This window comes from Pseudophryne corroboree, chromosome 2, assembly GCF_028390025.1.
Source record: "Pseudophryne corroboree isolate aPseCor3 chromosome 2, aPseCor3.hap2, whole genome shotgun sequence".
In the NCBI taxonomy this organism is placed as follows: domain Eukaryota; kingdom Metazoa; phylum Chordata; class Amphibia; order Anura; family Myobatrachidae; genus Pseudophryne; species Pseudophryne corroboree.
This window is the reverse complement of record NC_086445.1, coordinates 969,819,720-969,840,964: the sequence shown is the minus strand read 5'-3', so window position 1 is coordinate 969,840,964 and position 21,245 is coordinate 969,819,720.

Below are 21,245 nucleotides of genomic sequence, written 5' to 3'. Positions count from 1 at the left end.
GGGCGAACGCTGGGAGTGTTTGTGACGTCAAACCAGGAACGACAAGCACTGAACTGATCGCAGATGCCGAGTAAGTCTGAAGCTACTCAGAAACTGCTACGAGGTGTGTAATCGCAATATTGCGAATACTTCGTTCGCAATTTTAGGATGCTAAGATTCACTCCCAGTAGGCGGCGGCTTAGCGTGAGCAACTCTGCTAAAATCGCCTTGCGAGCGAACAACTCGGAATGACCTCCCATGTGCACTGCAGGGGAGGCAGATTTAACATGTGCAGAGAGAGTTAGATTTGGGTGGGTTATTTTATTTCTGTGCAGGGTAAATACTGGCTGCTTTATTTTTACACTGCAAATTAGATTGCAGATTGAACACACCCCACCCAAATCTAACTATCTCTGCACATGTTAAATCTGCCTCCCCTGCAGTGCACATGGTTTTGCCCAATTGCTAACTAAATTCCTGCTGGTATCAACTTGGAATTACCCCCCTTGTGCAGAAGCTTTGAGTACATGCTACACTAGGGATCATTAGTGAGTCTCTTAATTTTGGACATACTGTATATTTACAGACAGATAAGATAATTTAAGGATATTGGTAGCTCTAAAGGAGCAACATTTTTAATGAGCAGATTTGGATATGAATTAGTATTTTCTTAATGACACATTCAGAAAACAGTGACCAATTACATGAAAACCATTGTTTCTCTTATTTACATTTTGCAACCATTGTAAACTATGAAAAGTTCAATCCCTGCACCCGTTATGTAAAATAAGCATGCCAAAATGTGATTGTAAAGAGTGATACTCCTTCTATGGTCTTATTTGATGATCATATCACTGATTTCAGACTGCTTTTTACAGACTACTACTTGTTCCAAAAAGATAAAAAAATATTGTGTACCTGTGACTGCAAACCAGATGTGCTGCTGCATTGAACTGTCAAATAGATGAACATATACAGTACCATACATCTGGGATGGTTGTGTTCCATTGTGTTCTCTCTGGACAGTTTTATATCCTCATGGACAACCTGGACCTTCTTTAACAATCTACCTCCATATAATCTGTCTCTTCCATGGGTGACTTTACCAGTAGACAAAACTTGGGCACCAGTGGTCTGGTAGACTAGGGTGCCAGTGACAGCTAAAATACAGAATGAGGTTTTTTTTATTGTAGTGCCTTGCATAGGTTTTGGTCTTGGAGTATGTCTGTGGGAAAGGATGTCACACTTCCAGTTGGCACCCTGCATCCCACCAGATAGAGTAAGAAGCAGTGGGGGTCCTTCTGGATCCAAGGGGTGAACAGTACCACTCTGGCGTGGTGGGGTACAGTCACAAAACACTTAGTAGTCCTGATCTCTCCTAACAGCTGCCTAACTAAAAGTTCTTATGGGACAAGTTGTCCCACAAGGCAATTCTAAGGCCAAAGGGTCCATTTATCATCACAAAATTTCTACAAAAACAGGTGAAAATAAGCATACAGTATTCACTTACTTTGTATAAATTATGGGTCAGGGCTTTTCATTAACTACTGTATGTAACACAGGAGATATCACAGCTATATCCTGCATGAATCACATATATCTCCTGGTTATAATTGTCCCCAAAAAAATTCCACCATCCTCATACTTTAGTAAAGAGCAGAGATTCACAAACGTGGTCCTCAAGGCACCTCAACGATGCAGGTTCTAGGTATATCCATGGCTCAGCACAGATGGTTAAATCAAATTGACTGAGGTTCTAATTAAGTCACCTGTGGACAAGCATGTACTGTATAAACGTAAAACCTGGACTGTTGGGGTGCCTTTGATAACCTCTGGTATAGAGTATGTAATTCATCAAGTTCGTAATAAAAAATTTTTTTCGGAACATGGTTGTTTTACTGTACAGCATCCTGAGATGGCATAAAGCACCTGAGTCTATGACCAAGTTGCCATTTATAGCTTCTGCATTCAAGATATATTTTCAGATCCCTCCCTGTTTTCTCACCACTGCCATTGGCTCACCACTCCACCTCCAATCTGTCCTCACCTCCTGTCCCATGTTCCCATAGCCTGCTAGTCCAATCATCCCAGGGACTACAAAAGGCATATTTTTCCACTGCAAAGAGTAGCACTGGAGACTAGAGAGAAGTCATCTGGCCTCTCCTGTACAGAAGGAGCGTTCACCCCGTACCAGGATTCAGTTCTACCCACCTGCCAGAGCACACAGCTGCCGGGGACAGGGAGCAGAAGACAGTGTGTGCGATTGCAGTGAGGGAGGAGACAGGATGCAGAGAGTGAGAGGAGACAGCAGAAGGAGAAGAGACACTGGGGAGAGGATGATGGGGAGGGTCCAGATATCGGCAGAAAAGACATTGGAGGCAGATGAGACACCAGAAGGGAGAGGATGCAGGGGGTGGGGTAAGGAGACAGGAAACACCGGGGAGAGCATGCGGAGAGGGAGTGTGGACACTGGGCAGAGGATGCAGAGGAATAAAGGGAAATATCTTCTACATTCTGAAAAAGCTGTCTACACAGAAATAGGAGCTTTTTGGAAGTTATATATAAATAAAGGCTGCATGATGAATGCCTTTGATCTTTGCCCTGAACTTGTTATGAGTTCAAAACATAATTATCAGTTAATTATTTGTAATGTGAATAGGCCCCCATTTATCTACTAAAACTTATTTTTTTATTTTTTAAACCTTAGCTATGAGTTTATCAGGACTACCCCACTTTGCATAGCCTGACCTGTTGTTTCTTCAGTGTAATTCCCACCCTACATTCTATACATTCCCTGTAAAGTTCCTAAACTTACAGATGTAACCATGCTCATCTATCCTCCCTATGGCACACAGAACGATATGGTAGTCACACTGTGCCTTGTAGCAGGGCGGCATATTAAGGCTTAGTGTGGCGTCCGGAGTTGTGGGCTAGTGTAATACTTACATTCCTCCACCAGATGTCGCTTTTGAAATTCACCATTGCGCATGCGTGAGGTTTCCAATGAAATACAGTTAGTAATATAGTGCAAGAACTACCTAATGTTAAATGCAGTATACAGATGAGGTGGCACACAGGCAGTGATAACATTCTTTACATATGAGCGCTGAGCTACAGGATCGCAGAATACAATATGATCATGCACAGTAAACATACAATACTATAGTGTACTGTACATGCTGCACAAGCACCGAGCGTCATTTTCCACCTGCCTTTCACCTGAGTGCCTGGCCTCAGGATCGCTATGTAAAGTCATTACCATCCTACTGTACAGATGGAGTCCTCTTCGTCTCTGCCTTTAATAGGATTAATTGAGCCAAGGGAGTCGAACTTAATCCCCTGCTGTAATTACTTAATCCCCTGCTGTATTGTACTCTCTGTATTGTATTACAGCTAAGAACAATGGATGAAAGGCTTATGCTAATAAACCATGGTGCACCTAGGCACAGCAGTGAAGTCAAGATGAGTGTGGCTCCATCTGTATGTATCTTTAAATGCCTACATTAAAAAATATACAGAATGTTCCCAGTCAGCTGGCTGAGCGTGACAGACTCCTGCAGCCAATCACAGTGGAATGCATAGAGCACAGTTACAGGCAGCATCACTGCAGTAAATTACTGCAGGTGATCATCACCTTCCTCTGTGGCTGTCTTGGTCAACTGGCATTGCCAATGATTACCATGCCCTTACGTTAGGGTTAGATTCCCACATCAGACACAAGCTGTACACTATTGACAAATAATGCATAATTCTGCTCTGTTATCAATTTTATGCAGAATACTGTTTGTAATGTATGTTTTACATTGACAAGGCTCATGTCAACACACACTACGACTTGTATCGGGATCGGTATGGGATCCTGGCAGCGAGCGCAGAATTTCCCCTTTTCATTTCACACACAGGGAGGACATTTTACAGTAAATGAGTTAACAAAACTGTACAGTATGTAAATGAAGGGCTCATGGCAGCTTAGTTGGGGGAACGGACTCAGAGAGAGGTCCCTAGTAATGTTTATTTTATTTTTATTTTTTTACTTGCTGCATTAGTAGTGAATGGGATTGTGAGTGACTCAGCCCCATGTACAGATACACAGTAATACTGCTTGTGCGTTGGACATGCTCCTACAGTTCATAATGCAATCTAATTTTTTTATATTCATTTTAATTGTGAATGTATGAATGTGTAAAAAAAATAAAAAACAATGCACAAAGAAAAAAAAATTCTTCTTGCTCACGGTTTCCGGGAATCAAATGCGGAAACATGGGCATGGCGCTCAGTCAAGCTACCGCCAGGCCACAGAACATTTATTTTTGTCAAGGAACAACTTCTCTGTTTCATTTTAATTGTAGACAGTCTACCCACTCCTCATTTCACACACAGGGAGGACAACTTACAGATGTAGCCACCTTTATCTTGAGTGGCTGAGGCATTTGTCCCGATCGAGCATACGCAGCGTACTGGGGTGTAGGGAGGCGCGTCTAGTCACAGAGAGGCTATCTAATCGCACGGAGACAGACGTTTGGCGTTTGGCGTTACCTTTATGTGTAATACCTGTGATCATCCACCAGATGTCGCTTTTTACAATCAGCACTGCGCATGCGTGTGGGCTCCCGTAAAATATAATACTGAAATACAGTATACTGTATAGTAAGGACTACTTTACTAGTGCGTCTCGTTACGCTGAATCCCGCAGACAAAGCAACATAAACCCTGTAGTGTACAATGACGCAAATGGACGTGTTAGAAGTTCATTATTGCCTAATGATATTAGGAATATTGTACAGTATGTTAGCATCCTAATCCCGTAGCCACTATGGCTTAATCAAAACTAATGGATTTATTCATCTGTCTGCGGCGAAGTGGTGAAGTGTTCCGCTTCCTATACTCAGAGTCCCGTGTTCGATTCCTAAAGTACTGTACAGTACGAACGCATGTTAGTTTTTTCCAGACACTTTATAATTTTTTTTATTCACATAAACCAGGGCAAAGCTGCAGGAGCGGAAGTACTGTTAAGGTTCTATGCACCATACGGTACACATACAATTCTGTAGCAGGGCAGACTCAATCGAAATGGCTACCGCCTGTGACTCCTTGCCCCATGGAGGCCCTCAGCTATGGAGCAAGTGACGACATAGATTTTGCGGACAGCGGGACAGTGCTGAAGGTGCGTCACAATCCCCTCGCTAACACACAAGGGCGTCAAAGGCTACGGAGCAATGCTGAAGGAGCATCACAAACCCCTCGCTAAAATACATAGGGGCGATAGGGATAAGCGATGTCTATGCACATTACGGTACACCGGACTCGATCGCATAGCACACTGTCAAAATGGCCGTCACCCCTAAACCCCCACCACGTGGCAGGCAGCGCTCGGAGATCGAGTGAGAGATAGCAGAAGTCTTGAAGGCTACGGGGCAATGCTGAAGGAGCGTCACAATCCCCTTGCTAAAATACACAGGGGCGATAGGGATAAGCGAGGTCTACTGTATGTACATTATGGTACACCGGACTCAATCACATAGCACACTGTCAAAATGGCTGTCGCCCCTGAACCCCCACCACGTGGCAGGCAGCGCTCGGAGATCGAGTGAGAGATAGCAGAAGTCTTGAAGGCTACGGGGCAATGCTGAAGGAGCATCAGAATCCCCTCGCTAAAATAACAGTACACAGAGGCAATGAGGTCCCGTAGAATGATCAAATAATAAATGCTGTTTAATGTACAGTATACAGACCCAAAACAAGGAGCTTAAGCAACAGTGTGGTTCATGAAAGTCAGGGATGTGGTACAGTACAGTACTGTAAGTCAGCGGCCAAGTCCCCTAGCCATTAAGGCTTAATATCACTGCTTACAGTATATTTAGACATGAGCTTGTGTACAGTATCTGTCATGAGGTGTTTTTTTCACTGACACTATTATTTTTTTCTATTGTAATATACAGAGGCGGCAAACTAGCCAAACGGGAATAATCAGCTTCTGCTGAATAAAATGAGATGCTACAGTACATGCCTATATTCTGTGTGTGACTACGGCTATATGAAATGAAATCTGAAAATTTAAATATGAAATGCTTTACTAATGTGCGGCATTATGTGTTTAAGGTGTACAACAATATTTTCTGGCGTTACATAAGGAAAGGGCACTACTGCATGGTCTAATGCAGTGGTTCTCAAACTTGGTCCTCAGGACCCCACACAGTGCATGTTTTGCAGATAAACCAGCAAGTGCACAGTAGAGATGAGCGCCGGAAATTTTTCGGGTTTTGTGTTTTGGTTTTGGGTTCGGTTCCGCGGCCGTGTTTTGGGTTCGACCGCGTTTTGGCAAAACCTCACCGAATTTTTTTTGTCGGATTCGGGTGTGTTTTGGATTCGGGTGTTTTTTTCCAAAAAACCTAAAAAACAGCTTAAATCATAGAATTTGGCGGTCATTTTGATCCCAAAGTATTATTAACCTCAAAAACCATAATTTCCACTCATTTTCAGTCTATTCTGAATACCTCACACCTCACAATATTATTTTTAGTCCTAAAATTTGCACCGAGGTCGCTGTGTGAGTAAGATAAGCGACCCTAGTGGCCGACACAAACACCGGGCCCATCTAGGAGTGGCACTGCAGTGTCACGCAGGATGGCCCTTCCAAAAAACCCTCCCCAAACAGCACATGACGCAAAGAAAAAAAGAGGCGCAATGAGGTAGCTGTGTGAGTAAGATTAGCGACCCTAGTGGCCGACACAAACACCGGGCCCATCTAGGAGTGGCACTGCAGTGTCACGCAGGATGTCCCTTCCAAAAAACCCTCCCCAAACAGCACATGACGCAAAGAAAAAAAGAGGCGCAATGAGGTAGCTGTGTGAGTAAGATAAGCGACCCTAGTGGCCGACACAAACACCGGGCCCATCTAGGAGTGGCACTGCAGTGTCACGCAGGATGTCCCTTCCAAAAAACCCTCCCCAAACAGCACATGACGCAAAGAAAAAAAGAGGCGCAATGAGGTAGCTGTGTGAGTAAGATAAGCGACCCTAGTGGCCGACACAAACACCGGGCCCATCTAGGAGTGGCACTGCAGTGTCACGCAGGATGTCCCTTCCAAAAAACCCTCCCCAAACAGCACATGACGCAAAGAAAAAGAAAAGAAAAAAGAGGTGCAAGATGGAATTGTCCTTGGGCCCTCCCACCCACCCTTATGTTGTATAAACAAAACAGGACATGCACACTTTAACCAACCCATCATTTCAGTGACAGGGTCTGCCACACGACTGTGACTGATATGACGGGTTGGTTTGGAACCCCCCCAAAAAAGAAGCAATTAATCTCTCCTTGCACAAACTGGCTCTACAGAGGCAAGATGTCCACCTCATCATCACCCTCCGATATATCACCGTGTACATCCCCCTCCTCACAGATTATCAATTCGTCCCCACTGGAATCCACCATCTCAGCTCCCTGTGTACTTTGTGGAGGCAATTGCTGCTGGTCAATGTCTCCGAGGAGGAATTGATTATAATTCATTTTAATGAACATCATCTTCTCCACATTTTCTGGATGTAACCTCGTACGCCGATTGCTGACAAGGTGAGCGGCGGCACTAAACACTCTTTCGGAGTACACACTTGTGGGAGGGCAACTTAGGTAGAATAAAGCCAGTTTGTGCAAGGGCCTCCAAATTGCCTCTTTTTCCTGCCAGTATAAGTACGGACTGTGTGACGTGCCTACTTGGATGCGGTCACTCATATAATCCTCCACCATTCTATCAATGTTGAGAGAATCATATGCAGTGACAGTAGACGACATGTCCGTAATCGTTGTCAGGTCCTTCAGTCCGGACCAGATGTCAGCATCAGCAGTCGCTCCAGACTGCCCTGCATCACCGCCAGCGGGTGGGCTCGGAATTCTGAGCCTTTTCCTCGCACCCCCAGTTGCGGGAGAATGTGAAGGAGGAGATGTTGACAGGTCGCGTTCCGCTTGACTTGACAATTTTGTCACCAGCAGGTCTTTCAACCCCAGCAGACTTGTGTCTGCCGGAAAGAGAGATCCAAGGTAGGCTTTAAATCTAGGATCGAGCACGGTGGCCAAAATGTAGTGCTCTGATTTCAACAGATTGACCACCCGTGAATCCTTGTTAAGCGAATTAAGGGCTCCATGCACAAGTCCCACATGCCTAGCGGAATCGCTCCGTGTTAGCTCCTCCTTCAATGTCTCCAGCTTCTTCTGCAAAAGCCTGATGAGGGGAATGACCTGACTCAGGCTGGCAGTGTCTGAACTGACTTCACGTGTGGCAAGTTCAAAGGGCATCAGAACCTTGCACAACGTTGAAATCATTCTCCACTGCGCTTGAGACAGGTGCATTCCACCTCCTATATCGTGCTCAATTGTATAGGCTTGAATGGCCTTTTGCTGCTCCTCCAACCTCTGAAGCATATAGAGGGTTGAATTCCACCTCGTTACCACTTCTTGCTTCAGATGATGGCAGGGCAGGTTCAGTAGTTTTTGGTGGTGCTCCAGTCTTCTGTACGTGGTGCCTGTACGCCGAAAGTGTCCCGCAATTCTTCTGGCCACCGACAGCATCTCTTGCACGCCCCTGTTGTTTTTTAAAAAATTCTGCACCACCAAATTCAAGGTATGTGCAAAACATGGGACGTGCTGGAATTTGCCCATATTTAATGCACACACAATATTGCTGGCGTTGTCCGATGCCACAAATCCACAGGAGAGTCCAATTGGGGTAAGCCATTCCGCGATGATCTTCCTTAGTTGCCGTAAGAGGTTTTCAGCTGTGTGCGTATTCTGGAAAGCGGTGATACAAAGCGTAGCCTGCCTAGGAAAGAGTTGGCGTTTGCGAGATGCTGCTACTGGTGCCGCCGCTGCTTTTCTTGCGGCGGGAGTCCATACATCTACCCAGTGGGCTGTCACAGTCATATAGTCCTGACCCTGCCCTGCTCCACTTGTCCACATGTCCGTGGTTAAGTGGACATTGGGTACAACTGCATTTTTTAGGACACTGGTGAGTCTTTTTCTGACGTCCGTGTACATTCTCGGTATCGCCTGCCTAGAGAAGTGGAACCTAGATGGTATTTGGTAACGGGGGCACACTGCCTCAATAAATTGTCTAGTTCCCTGTGAACTAACGGCGGATACCGGACGCACGTCTAACACCAACATAGTTGTCAAGGCCTCAGTTATCCGCTTTGCAGCAGGATGACTGCTGTGATATTTCATCTTCCTCGCAAAGGACTGTTGAACAGTCAATTGCTTACTGGAAGTAGTACAAGTGGGCTTACGACTTCCCCTCTGGGATGACCATCGACTCCCAGCAGCAACAACAGCAGCGCCAGCAGCAGTAGGCGTTACACGCAAGGATGCATCGGAGGAATCCCAGGCAGGAGAGGACTCGTCAGAATTGCCAGTGACATTGCCTGCAGGACTATTGGCATTCCTGGGGAAGGAGGAAATTGACACTGAGGGAGTTGGTGGGGTGGTTTGCGTGAGCTTGGTTACAAGAGGAAGGGATTTACTGGTCAGTGGACTGCTTCCGCTGTCACCCAAAGTTTTTGAACTTGTCACTGACTTATTATGAATGCGCTGCAGGTGACGTATAAGGGAGGATGTTCCGAGGTGGTTAACGTCCTTACCCCTACTTATTACAGCTTGACAAAGGGAACACACGGCTTGACACCTGTTGTCCGCATTTCTGGTGAAATACTTCCACACCGAAGAGCTGATTTTTTTGGTATTTTCACCAGGCATGTCAACGGCCATATTCCTACCACGGACAACAGGTGTCTCCCCGGGTGCCTGACTTAAACAAACCACCTCACCATCAGAATCCTCCTGGTCAATTTCCTCCCCAGCGCCAGCAACACCCATATACTCCTCATCCTGGTGTACTTCAACACTGACATCTTCAATCTGACTATCAGGAACTGGACTGCGGGTGCTCCTTCCATCACTTGCAGGGGGCGTGCAAATGGTGGAAGGCGCATGCTCTTCACGTCCAGTGTTGGGAAGGTCAGGCATCGCAACCGACACAATTGGAGTCGGACTCTCCTTGTGGATTTGGGATTTCGAAGAACGCACAGTTCTTTGCGGTGCTACTGCTTTTGCCAGCTTTAGTCTTTTCATTTTTCTAGCGAGAGGCTGAGTGCTTCCATCCTCATGTGAAGCTGAACCACTAGCCATGAACATAGGCCAGGGCCTCAGCCGTTCCTTGCCACTCCGTGTGGTAAATGGCATATTGGCAAGTTTACGCTTCTCCTCCGACAATTTTATTTTAGGTTTTGGAGTCCTTTTTTTACTGATATTTGGTGTTTTGGATTTGACATGCTCTGTACTATGACATTGGGCATCGGCCTTGGCAGACGACGTTGCTGGCATTTCATCGTCTCGGCCATGACTAGTGGCAGCAGCTTCAGCACGAGGTGGAAGTGGATCTTGATCTTTCCCTAATTTTGGAACCTCAACATTTTTGTTCTCCATATTTTAATAGGCACAACTAAAAGGCACCTCAGGTAAACAATGGAGATGGATGGATTGGATACTAGTATACAATTATGGACGGGCTGCCGAGTGCCGACACAGAGGTAGCCACAGCCGTGAACTACCGCACTGTACTGTGTCTGCTGCTAATATATAGACTGGTTGATAAAGAGATAGTATACTCGTAACTAGTATGTATGTATAAAGAAAGAAAAAAAAACCACGGTTAGGTGGTATATACAATTATGGACGGGCTGCCGAGTGCCGACACAGAGGTAGCCACAGCCGTGAACTACCGCACTGTACTGTGTCTGCTGCTAATATAGACTGGTTGATAAAGAGATAGTATACTCGTAACTAGTATGTATGTATAAAGAAAGAAAAAAAAAACCACGGTTAGGTGGTATATACAATTATGGACGGGCTGCCGAGTGCCGACACAGAGGTAGCCACAGCCGTGAACTACCGCACTGTACTGTGTCTGCTGCTAATATATAGACTGGTTGATAAAGAGATAGTATACTCGTAACTAGTATGTATGTATAAAGAAAGAAAAAAAAACCACGGTTAGGTCACTGGTATATACAATTATGGACGTGCTGCCGAGTGCCGACACAGAGGTAGCCACAGCCGTGAACTACCGCACTGTACTGTGTCTGCTGCTAATATATAGACTGGTTGATAAAGAGATAGTATACTCGTAACTAGTATGTATGTATAAAGAAAGAAAAAAAAACCACGGTTAGGTGGTATATACAATTATGGACGGGCTGCCGAGTGCCGACACAGAGGTAGCCACAGCCGTGAACTACCGCACTGTACTGTGTCTGCTGCTAATATAGACTGGTTGATAAAGAGATAGTATACTCGTAACTAGTATGTATGTATAAAGAAAGAAAAAAAAAACACGGTTAGGTGGTATATACAATTATGGACGGGCTGCCGAGTGCCGACACAGAGGTAGCCACAGCCGTGAACTACCGCACTGTACTGTGTCTGCTGCTAATATATAGACTGGTTGATAAAGAGATAGTATACTCGTAACTAGTATGTATGTATAAAGAAAGAAAAAAAAACCACGGTTAGGTGGTATATACAATTATGGACGGGCTGCCGAGTGCCGACACAGAGGTAGCCACAGCCGTGAACTACCGCACTGTACTGTGTCTGCTGCTAATATATAGACTGGTTGATAAAGAGATAGTATACTCGTAACTAGTATGTATGTATAAAGAAAGAAAAAAAAACCACGGTTAGGTGGTATATACAATTATGGACGGGCTGCCGAGTGCCGACACAGAGGTAGCCACAGCCGTGAACTACCGCACTGTACTGTGTCTGCTGCTAATATAGACTGGTTGATAAAGAGATAGTATACTCGTAACTAGTATGTATGTATAAAGAAAGAAAAAAAAAACCACGGTTAGGTGGTATATACAATTATGGACGGGCTGCCGAGTGCCGACACAGAGGTAGCCACAGCCGTGAACTACCGCACTGTACTGTGTCTGCTGCTAATATATAGACTGGTTGATAAAGAGATAGTATACTCGTAACTAGTATGTATGTATAAAGAAAGAAAAAAAAACCACGGTTAGGTCACTGGTATATACAATTATGGACGTGCTGCCGAGTGCCGACACAGAGGTAGCCACAGCCGTGAACTACCGCACTGTACTGTGTCTGCTGCTAATATATAGACTGGTTGATAAAGAGATAGTATACTCGTAACTAGTATGTATGTATAAAGAAAGAAAAAAAAACCACGGTTAGGTGGTATATACAATTATGGACGGGCTGCCGAGTGCCGACACAGAGGTAGCCACAGCCGTGAACTACCGCACTGTACTGTGTCTGCTGCTAATATAGACTGGTTGATAAAGAGATAGTATACTCGTAACTAGTATGTATGTATAAAGAAAGAAAAAAAAAACACGGTTAGGTGGTATATACAATTATGGACGGGCTGCCGAGTGCCGACACAGAGGTAGCCACAGCCGTGAACTACCGCACTGTACTGTGTCTGCTGCTAATATATAGACTGGTTGATAAAGAGATAGTATACTCGTAACTAGTATGTATGTATAAAGAAAGAAAAAAAAACCACGGTTAGGTGGTATATACAATTATGGACGGGCTGCCGAGTGCCGACACAGAGGTAGCCACAGCCGTGAACTACCGCACTGTACTGTGTCTGCTGCTAATATATAGACTGGTTGATAAAGAGATAGTATACTCGTAACTAGTATGTATGTATAAAGAAAGAAAAAAAAACCACGGTTAGGTGGTATATACAATTATGGACGGGCTGCCGAGTGCCGACACAGAGGTAGCCACAGCCGTGAACTACCGCACTGTACTGTGTCTGCTGCTAATATAAACTGGTTGATAAAGAGATAGTATACTCGTAACTAGTATGTATGTATAAAGAAAGAAAAAAAAACCACGGTTAGGTGGTATATACAATTATGGACGGGCTGCCGAGTGCCGACACAGAGGTAGCCACAGCCGTGAACTACCGCACTGTACTGTGTCTGCTGCTAATATAGACTGGTTGATAAAGAGATAGTATACTCGTAACTAGTATGACTATAAAGAAAGAAAAAAAAACCACGGTTAGGTGGTATATACAATTATGGACGGGCTGCCGAGTGCCGACACAGAGGTAGCCACAGCCGTGAACTACCGCACTGTACTGTGTCTGCTGCTAATATAGACTGGTTGATAAAGAGATAGTATACTACTAATATTATATATACTGGTGGTCAGGTCACTGGTCACTAGTCACACTGGCAGTGGCACTCCTGCAGCAAAAGTGTGCACTGTTTAATTTTAATATAATATTATGTACTCCTGGCTCCTGCTATAACCTATAACTGGCACTGCAGTGCTCCCCAGTCTCCCCCACAATTATAAGCTGTGTGAGCTGAGCACAGTCAGATATATATATATACATTGATGTAGCACACTGGGCTGAGCAGTGCACACAGATATGGTATGTGACTGAGTCACTGTGTGTATCGTTTTTTTCAGGCAGAGAACGGATATATTAAATAAAACAAACAACTGCACTATCTGGTGGTCACTGTGGTCGTCAGTCACTAAACTCTGCACTCTCTTCTACAGTATCACAGCCTCAGGTCAATCTCTCTCTCTCTCTCTCAACCCTAATCTAAATGGAGAGGACGCCAGCCACGTCCTCTCCCTATCAATCTCAATGCACGTGTGAAAATGGCGGCGACGCGCGGCTCCTTATATAGAATCCGAGTCTCGCGATAGAATCCGAGCCTCGCGAGAATCCGACAGCGTCATGATGACGTTCGGGCGCGCTCGGGTTAACCGAGCAAGGCGGGAAGATCCGAGTCGCTCGGACCCGTGAAAAAAAACATGAAGTTCGGGCGGGTTCGGATTCAGAGAAACCGAACCCGCTCATCTCTAGTGCACAGGTGTATTAATTACTCACTGACACATTTTAAAAGGTCCATACAGTAGGTGGAGCTAATTATTTCACTTGTGATTCTGTGAGACCTGCAAAACATGCACTGTGTGGGGTCCTGAGGACTGAGTTTGAGAACCTGTGGTCAAATGTAAATAAAGATCAATGTGGTGGGGTGTAATGTGAATAAGGGGCAATACTGTTAGGAGTAATGTGGTACTATCATATGATGTAACGAGAATAAGAGACACTACTGCATGATATAATGTGAATAAAGTTGCAGTACTGTGTTGTGTCATTTCATCTTGGGGTATTATTGTGTTACCATGCCCCTTCCCAGCAAGAACATGCACTGTTTTGGGCTTGCACTAAATGTGCACATTGTTCTTATTTAAATTATAGGGGGTAGGAGCGCCAAAATGGGAATTCTTCACGCTGAAAGTATGCTCTGTGATTGGTGCCAGTATAGGCGCATTCATTCTTACACCAATCACAAAGCATGTGTTATGCACACCAGTGCCTGCAGGAAAGTACTGGTGTCAGAACTGTTATGAGATTTACTTTCGGCTCCTTAACCCCTGCAGGTGCTGCTGCTGCGGGAGCTCCGCCAGCAGCCTGGGAGGTGTGCATTTTAATGGACAAATCATTAAATTGTCGAGTCAGGACCTGCACCTGATCGACCACCTGTTGCAACGTATTTTGAGGAGTATGCTCCATATTCCCACAAAATTTCAACAGGAGTATTAGGCTGCTGAATATGTTATGCACACCAGTGCCTGCAGGAAAGTACTGGTGTCAGAACTGTTATGCACTCCAGTGCCTGCAGGAATGTACTGGTGTTTGAACTGTTATGCAAAACAAATGGACTCACAGACAGACTGGGGAATATGACATAACGTACACAGAAGGTGATAGGGTAACAACATACACACAAGGTGAACAGAGAAGCCCAGAGGCTAAGGAACTGGGTATCTCCCTTGTATTAGAACTGCTCAGATGGGAAAAGCAAGATGTTGTGTTTTAATACGTAGAGAACCCGAAATGCTGTTGCTAAGGGCAACAGCAAAACCCTAAAGGGTTACCAACGGGTGTGGCAGTAAACTCCTTGGTCAGAGATGGAATGATAGACACAAGGAGAGTCTCCACAATCCTAATTCTCACTTGCAGTGCACAGGTTCAGCTTACTGCCACTAAACTGACCCCTGACACCTAGCACAGTGAGACAGGATTAGACAGGCAAGTCTTAGAATACAGCCGCAAACTTGCTAAGTTCACAGAGTAGTAACAGAACCCCAGCAAGCTAAACGACTGACTCCAGTCTTACTGCTAGGTCTGGATTGGCAGAGTGTAATACCAAATCCCCGGGCCTATTTGCAGTAAGCAACAAACAAATACAAAGCTACACAGTACTGGTTAACTTTCAGGAACTGACTAACCAACAAAGATTCAGCAGCATCTGCTTACCCTGAGAAGAGGCCTTATAAAGCAGGTGCTGTCCACGCCCCACTCAGACCTCACAGACTGTGAGCACAAAAACCAGCACCGGATCCCCTGCCGTGCACAGAGCCTATAACCACTGCACAGCAAAAGACCCGAACCGGAGTATCAGCTGCGCTCAGGTTACTCCGCTAGCACTTGTCTCCCGGTTGCCATGACGACGTGGCAGCACAGGGCAGGAGACCCTAACAGTACCCCCCCTCTGACGAGGGGTCAAAGAACCCCTACCACCGGGTTTATCGGGGAACTGCGAGAAGAAAGAGCGTATCAGTCTGGGGGCATGAAGATCACAACTGCGCACCCACGACCGCTCCTCCGGGCCATACCCCTTCCAGTGCACCAAAAATGACAGCCGACCCCGAACCACCTTGGAGTCAAGAATCCTTTCAACAACAAACTCCCTCTGGCCACGTATCAGAAGAGGGGAAGGTCTTCCACTGGAAGAAGGATTACTAATCGCCCGTTTTAAAAGGGAACAATGAAATGTTTTATTGATACCCAAAGAACGGGGCAGATCTAACTGAAATGCCACCGGATTGATAACCCTGGTGATCTTATAAGGGCCGATGAACCGGGGGCCTAACTTATAAGATGGCTGTCTCAACTTCAAATTCTTGGTAGACAACCAGACGAAGTCTCCTAATTTGAAGCTGCAGGGTCTTTTCCGCTTATCAAAAACCCTTTTGGTCACTAATGACACAGACACAAGGGCTTTCTTCACTTTCCGCCAAATACCTCTAAGGACCGAAACCACAGAGGAACCACCAAGCGTGGAGTCCAGGGGGTCAAAAGAATTGGCCTTAGGATGATGCCCATACACACAAAGGAAGGGAGAGATCCCTGTAGCAGAGTGAGCCGCGTTGTTATAGGCAAACTCCGCCATGGACAGATGAGCAACCCAGTCAGTCTGACACTTGGAGACATAACACCTGAGGAACTGCTCCAAGGACTGGTTCACCCTTTCAGTCTGCCCATTAGACTGCGGATGGTAGCCTGACGACAAGCTGACAGAAATCTGGAGATCGGAACAAAATGCCCTCCAGAATTTGGCCACAAACTGGGATCCGCGGTCAGAGACCACATCAAGTGGCAACCCGTGGAGACGCACAACATGCAGCATAAATAATTCAGACAGGCGTCTGGCCGATGGCAGCCCAACCAGTGGAACGAAGTGCGCCATCTTCGAAAACCTGTCAACGACAACCCAGATGGCTGTCATCCCCGAGGATTTGGGCAAGTCCACCACAAAATCCATTGAAATGTGGGTCCATGGCTTAGATGGGATAGAGAGTGGATGTAATGGGCCAACAGGAACCCCTCTAGGAGTCTTATTTCGGGCACAGATGTCACATGCCCGAACCCACTGATCCACATCCTTAGCCACCGAGGGCCACCACACCGCCCTAGATAGCAACTCCCGAGTTCTGGCAATACCCGGGTGACCTGCCGACTTCTTGGCATGGAATTCCAGGAACACTCGCTGTCTTAACCTAGGAGGCACAAACAAAAGACCTACCGGAAGGTCTGGAGGAGCCTGCTCCTGTGCTCTAAGGACTAATGATAAGAGGTCCTGGGTAATGCCCACTTTAATACATGATGGGGAAACAATGGGCAACGGCTCCTCGGTGGTCTCCTGGATTGGAGCAAAACTCCGCGAGAGCGCATCAGCCTTGATGTTTTTTGACCCAGGGCGATATGTTATCAAAAAATTAAAGCGAGCAAAAAACAAAGCCCATCGTGCCTGCCTGGCATTGAGACGCTTTGCTGACTCTAAATATGCCAGATTCTTATGGTCAGTGAGAATTGAGAACACAAACTTAGCCCCCTCAAGCCAGTGTCTCCACTCCTCGAGTGCATCCTTAATAGCCAAGAATTCCCGGTTACCCACGTCATAATTCATCTCGGCAGGCGAAAATTTACGGGAAAAGTAAGCACAGGGATGAAGGCGATTATCAGACACTCCCATCTGAGAAAGCACTGCCCCAATACCCATCTCAGAGGCATCCACCTCCACCACAAAAGGACGCTCTGGATCTGGGTGTCGCAGCACCTTGGCCGAAACAAATGCCCTTTTGAGACGGGCAAAAGCCGCTTTAGCCTCACAAGACCAGTGAGCAACATCCGCCCCTTTCTTAGTGAGTGCCACCAAGGGCGCCACTATAGACGAAAATCCAGCGATAAATCGTCTATAAAAATTCGCAAAGCCCAGGAAACGCTAAAGCGCCTTCAAACTAGTGGGCTGCACCCAATCCAGGACTGCCTGTACCTTGGAACCCTCCATTTGGAAACCTTCTGGGGAGATAATATATCCTAGAAATGCGATTTGCTGAACTTCAAATTCGCACTTCTCCAGCTTCGCCCCAAGCCGGTGGTCTCTGAGTTTCTGGAGGACTAAGCGTACATGCTTCCGATGTTCCTCCAGGGAATGGGAGAAGATTAGGATGTCATCTAAGTATACAACTAAGAATCTATCCAAATATTCCCTGAGCACATCGTTCATGAAGTCCTGGAAGACTGCCGGGGCATTACAGAGCCCAAAAGGCATCACCAAATATTCATGATGCCCTGAGTGGGTATTAAAGGCAGTCTTCCATTCATCCCCCTCTCTTATTCGGATTAGATTGTACGCACCGCGTAGGTCAATCTTAGAAAAAATGGTGGCAGTACGAAGCTGGTCAAACAAGACCGAAATGAGAGGCAGTGGGTATGAGTTTTTAATCGTGATACGGTTCAATTCCCTGAAGTCGATGCAGGGTCGCAACGAACCGTCCTTTTTACCCACGAAGAAGAACCCCGACCCAACTGGAGACTGTGAAGGTCTGATAAATCCCTTAGCCAAGTTCTCCTGAATGTACTCTGCCATAGCCTGAGTCTCAGGACGTGACAGGGAGTACAACCTGCTCTTGGGAAGCTTAGCATTTGGCAACAAATCAATGGCACAGTCATAGGGGCGATGGGGAGGTAGTACCTCTGCAACTTTTTTGGAGAACACGTCCGCAAAATCTGCATAACACCCTGGCAATCCTGGCAAACTTAGCTGCGAGAGCCTTACTGGAAGGCTCAAGCAACTCCTGAAACAATCAGTACCCCAACTAAGAATCTCCCCAGAGACCCAGTCAAATTGAGGATTGTGGGCCCTTAACCAGGGTAACCCCAACACCAATGGGGCAAAAGTACAGACAGTCACATAAAAGGACAATTTTTCAGAGTGTGTGGCTCCAATAAACAAAGAAATCTGGCTAGTGCAAGAGGTAATTTTACCTTGGGATAATGGTTCCCCGTTTAACCCACAAATCTCAATTTCCGATGCCAAGGGTACTAAGGGAACAGAGTGTTTCAGGGCGAATTGGCGGTCCACAAAAACCCCGTCGGCCCCACTGTCCACAAAGGCCTCAGTCTTGACAGTTTGACCGAGGATCTTCAAGGTCACCGGAATGATAAAAGTCTTCTTGGGAAATTCTGACTTCTGGCCTGACAGGATATTTCCCATCACCCTCAGGCCCTGAAGTTTTCCGGCTTTTCTGGGCATGATACTACCACATGACCTTTATTCCCACAGTACAAACACAACCCCTGCTGTCTCCTCCGCGTCTTCTCACGCGAGGAGAGGCGGGTAGCCCCAATTTGCATAGGCTCCTCGGAAAATTCCTCAGAGTCTGATGTTCCCTTGGGAAGGAAGGAAATCTCAGTCCCCCTTTCAAGCCTACGCTCTCTCAGCCGTCTATCCACCCGGATGGATAACTGCATGAGCTGATCCAAGCTATCAGGCAAGGGATATTGTACCAGTTGGTCCTTTATCTGGTTAGAAAGACCTCTTCGGTACTGGTGTCTCAGGGCTGGGTCATTCCACTGGGTATCATGGGCCAACCTCCGAAACGCCGTACAGTAAACCTCAACTGGCCTTCGCCCTTGCTTAAGGATCGAAATCTGAGCCTCGGCTGAGGCCGTCTTGTCAGGGTCATCATACAACATGCCCAGTGCCGTAAAAAAAGCATCAACACTTTTAAGCGACGGACAGTCAGGCTGCAACCCATATGCCCAGACCTGTGGGTCTCCTTGTAGCAAGGAAATCACTATGCCCACCCGCTGAATCTCCGACCCAGAAGACTGAGGCCTAAGCCGGAAGTATAGCTTGCAGCTCTCCTTGAAACAAAAGAACTGCGAGCGATCTCCAGAAAAACGATCCGGGAGATTTACTTTCGGCTCCTTAACCCCTGCAGGTGCTGCTGCTGCGGGAGCTCCGCCAGCAGCCTGGGAGGTGTGCATTTTAATGGACAAATCATTAAATTGTCGAGTCAGGACCTGCACCTGATCGACCACCTGTTGCAACGTATTTTGAGGAGTATGCTCCATATTCCCACAAAATTTCAACAGGAGTATTAGGCTGCTGAATATGTTATGCACACCAGTGCCTGCAGGAAAGTACTGGTGTCAGAACTGTTATGCACTCCAGTGCCTGCAGGAATGTACTGGTGTTTGAACTGTTATGCAAAACAAATGGACTCACAGACAGACTGGGGAATATGACATAACGTACACAGAAGGTGATAGGGTAACAAAATACACACAAGGTGAACAGAGAAGCCCAGAGGCTAAGGAACTGGGTATCTCCCTTGTATTAGAACTGCTCAGATGGGAAAAGCAAGATGTTGTGTTTTAATACGTAGAGAACCCGAAATGCTGTTGCTAAGGGCAACAGCAAAACCCTAAAGGGTTACCAACGGGTGTGGCAGTAAACTCCTTGGTCAGAGATGGAATGATAGACACAAGGAGAGTCTCCACAATCCTAATTCTCACTTGCAGTGCACAGGTTCAGCTTACTGCCACTAAACTGACCCCTGACACCTAGCACAGTGAGACAGGATTAGACAGGCAAGTCTTAGAATACAGCCGCAAACTTGCTAAATTCACAGAGTAGTAACAGAACCCCAGCAAGCTAAACGACTGACTCCAGTCTTACTGCTAGGTCTGGATTGGCAGAGTGTAATACCAAATCCCCAGGCCTATTTGCAGTAAGCAACAAACAAATACAAAGCTACACAGTACTGGTTAACTTTCAGAAACTGACTAACCAACAAAGATTCAGCAGCATCTGCTTACCCTGAGAAGAGGCCTTATAAAGCAGGTGCTGTCCACGCCCCACTCAGACCTCACAGACTGTGAGCACAAAAACCAGCACCGGATCCCCTGCCGTGCACAGAGCCTATAACCACTGCACAGCAAAAGACCCGAACCGGAGTATCAGCTGCGCTCAGGTTACTCCGCTAGCACTTGTCTCCCGGTTGCCATGACGACGTGGCAGCACAGGGCAGGAGACCCTAACAGCATGCTTTCAGCGGGAAGAATTCCCTTTGTTTGAATCTGAATAAAAGAGCGTCTCAGTCACTGCCCACTACCCACTTTGCAAAGCTGTTTCCTCGTAATCAGACTTGCTGTGTGGATCGTCTCCGACCTTTGAGAAATCTCCTGATAATTTGCTCTCTGTTTCTGCAGTGAAAACTTCTGCTAGCCTCACGTGTTCCAGCTCATTGACACAGTTTCTTCATACAGTATTTGATCGGTAATTCTCATTTACTGTTTACAATTATTTATATACTTACATGAATATCCTTACTGTAATGTCCCTGTGTATTTTGTCAGTTTAGTTTGCTATGCGTTCATGTCCGGTGTACCGTAATATGCTTAGAGCTCGCTCATCCCCTATCGCCCCTGTGTATGTTAGTTAGGGGATTGTGACGCTCCTTCAGCATTGCCCCGTAGCCTGCAAAACTTATGCCATCTCTCACTCCATATCCGAGCGCTGCCTGCCACGTGGTGGGGGCTCATGGTCGGCGGCCATTTTGCCTGTTTAGTTTGCTATGCG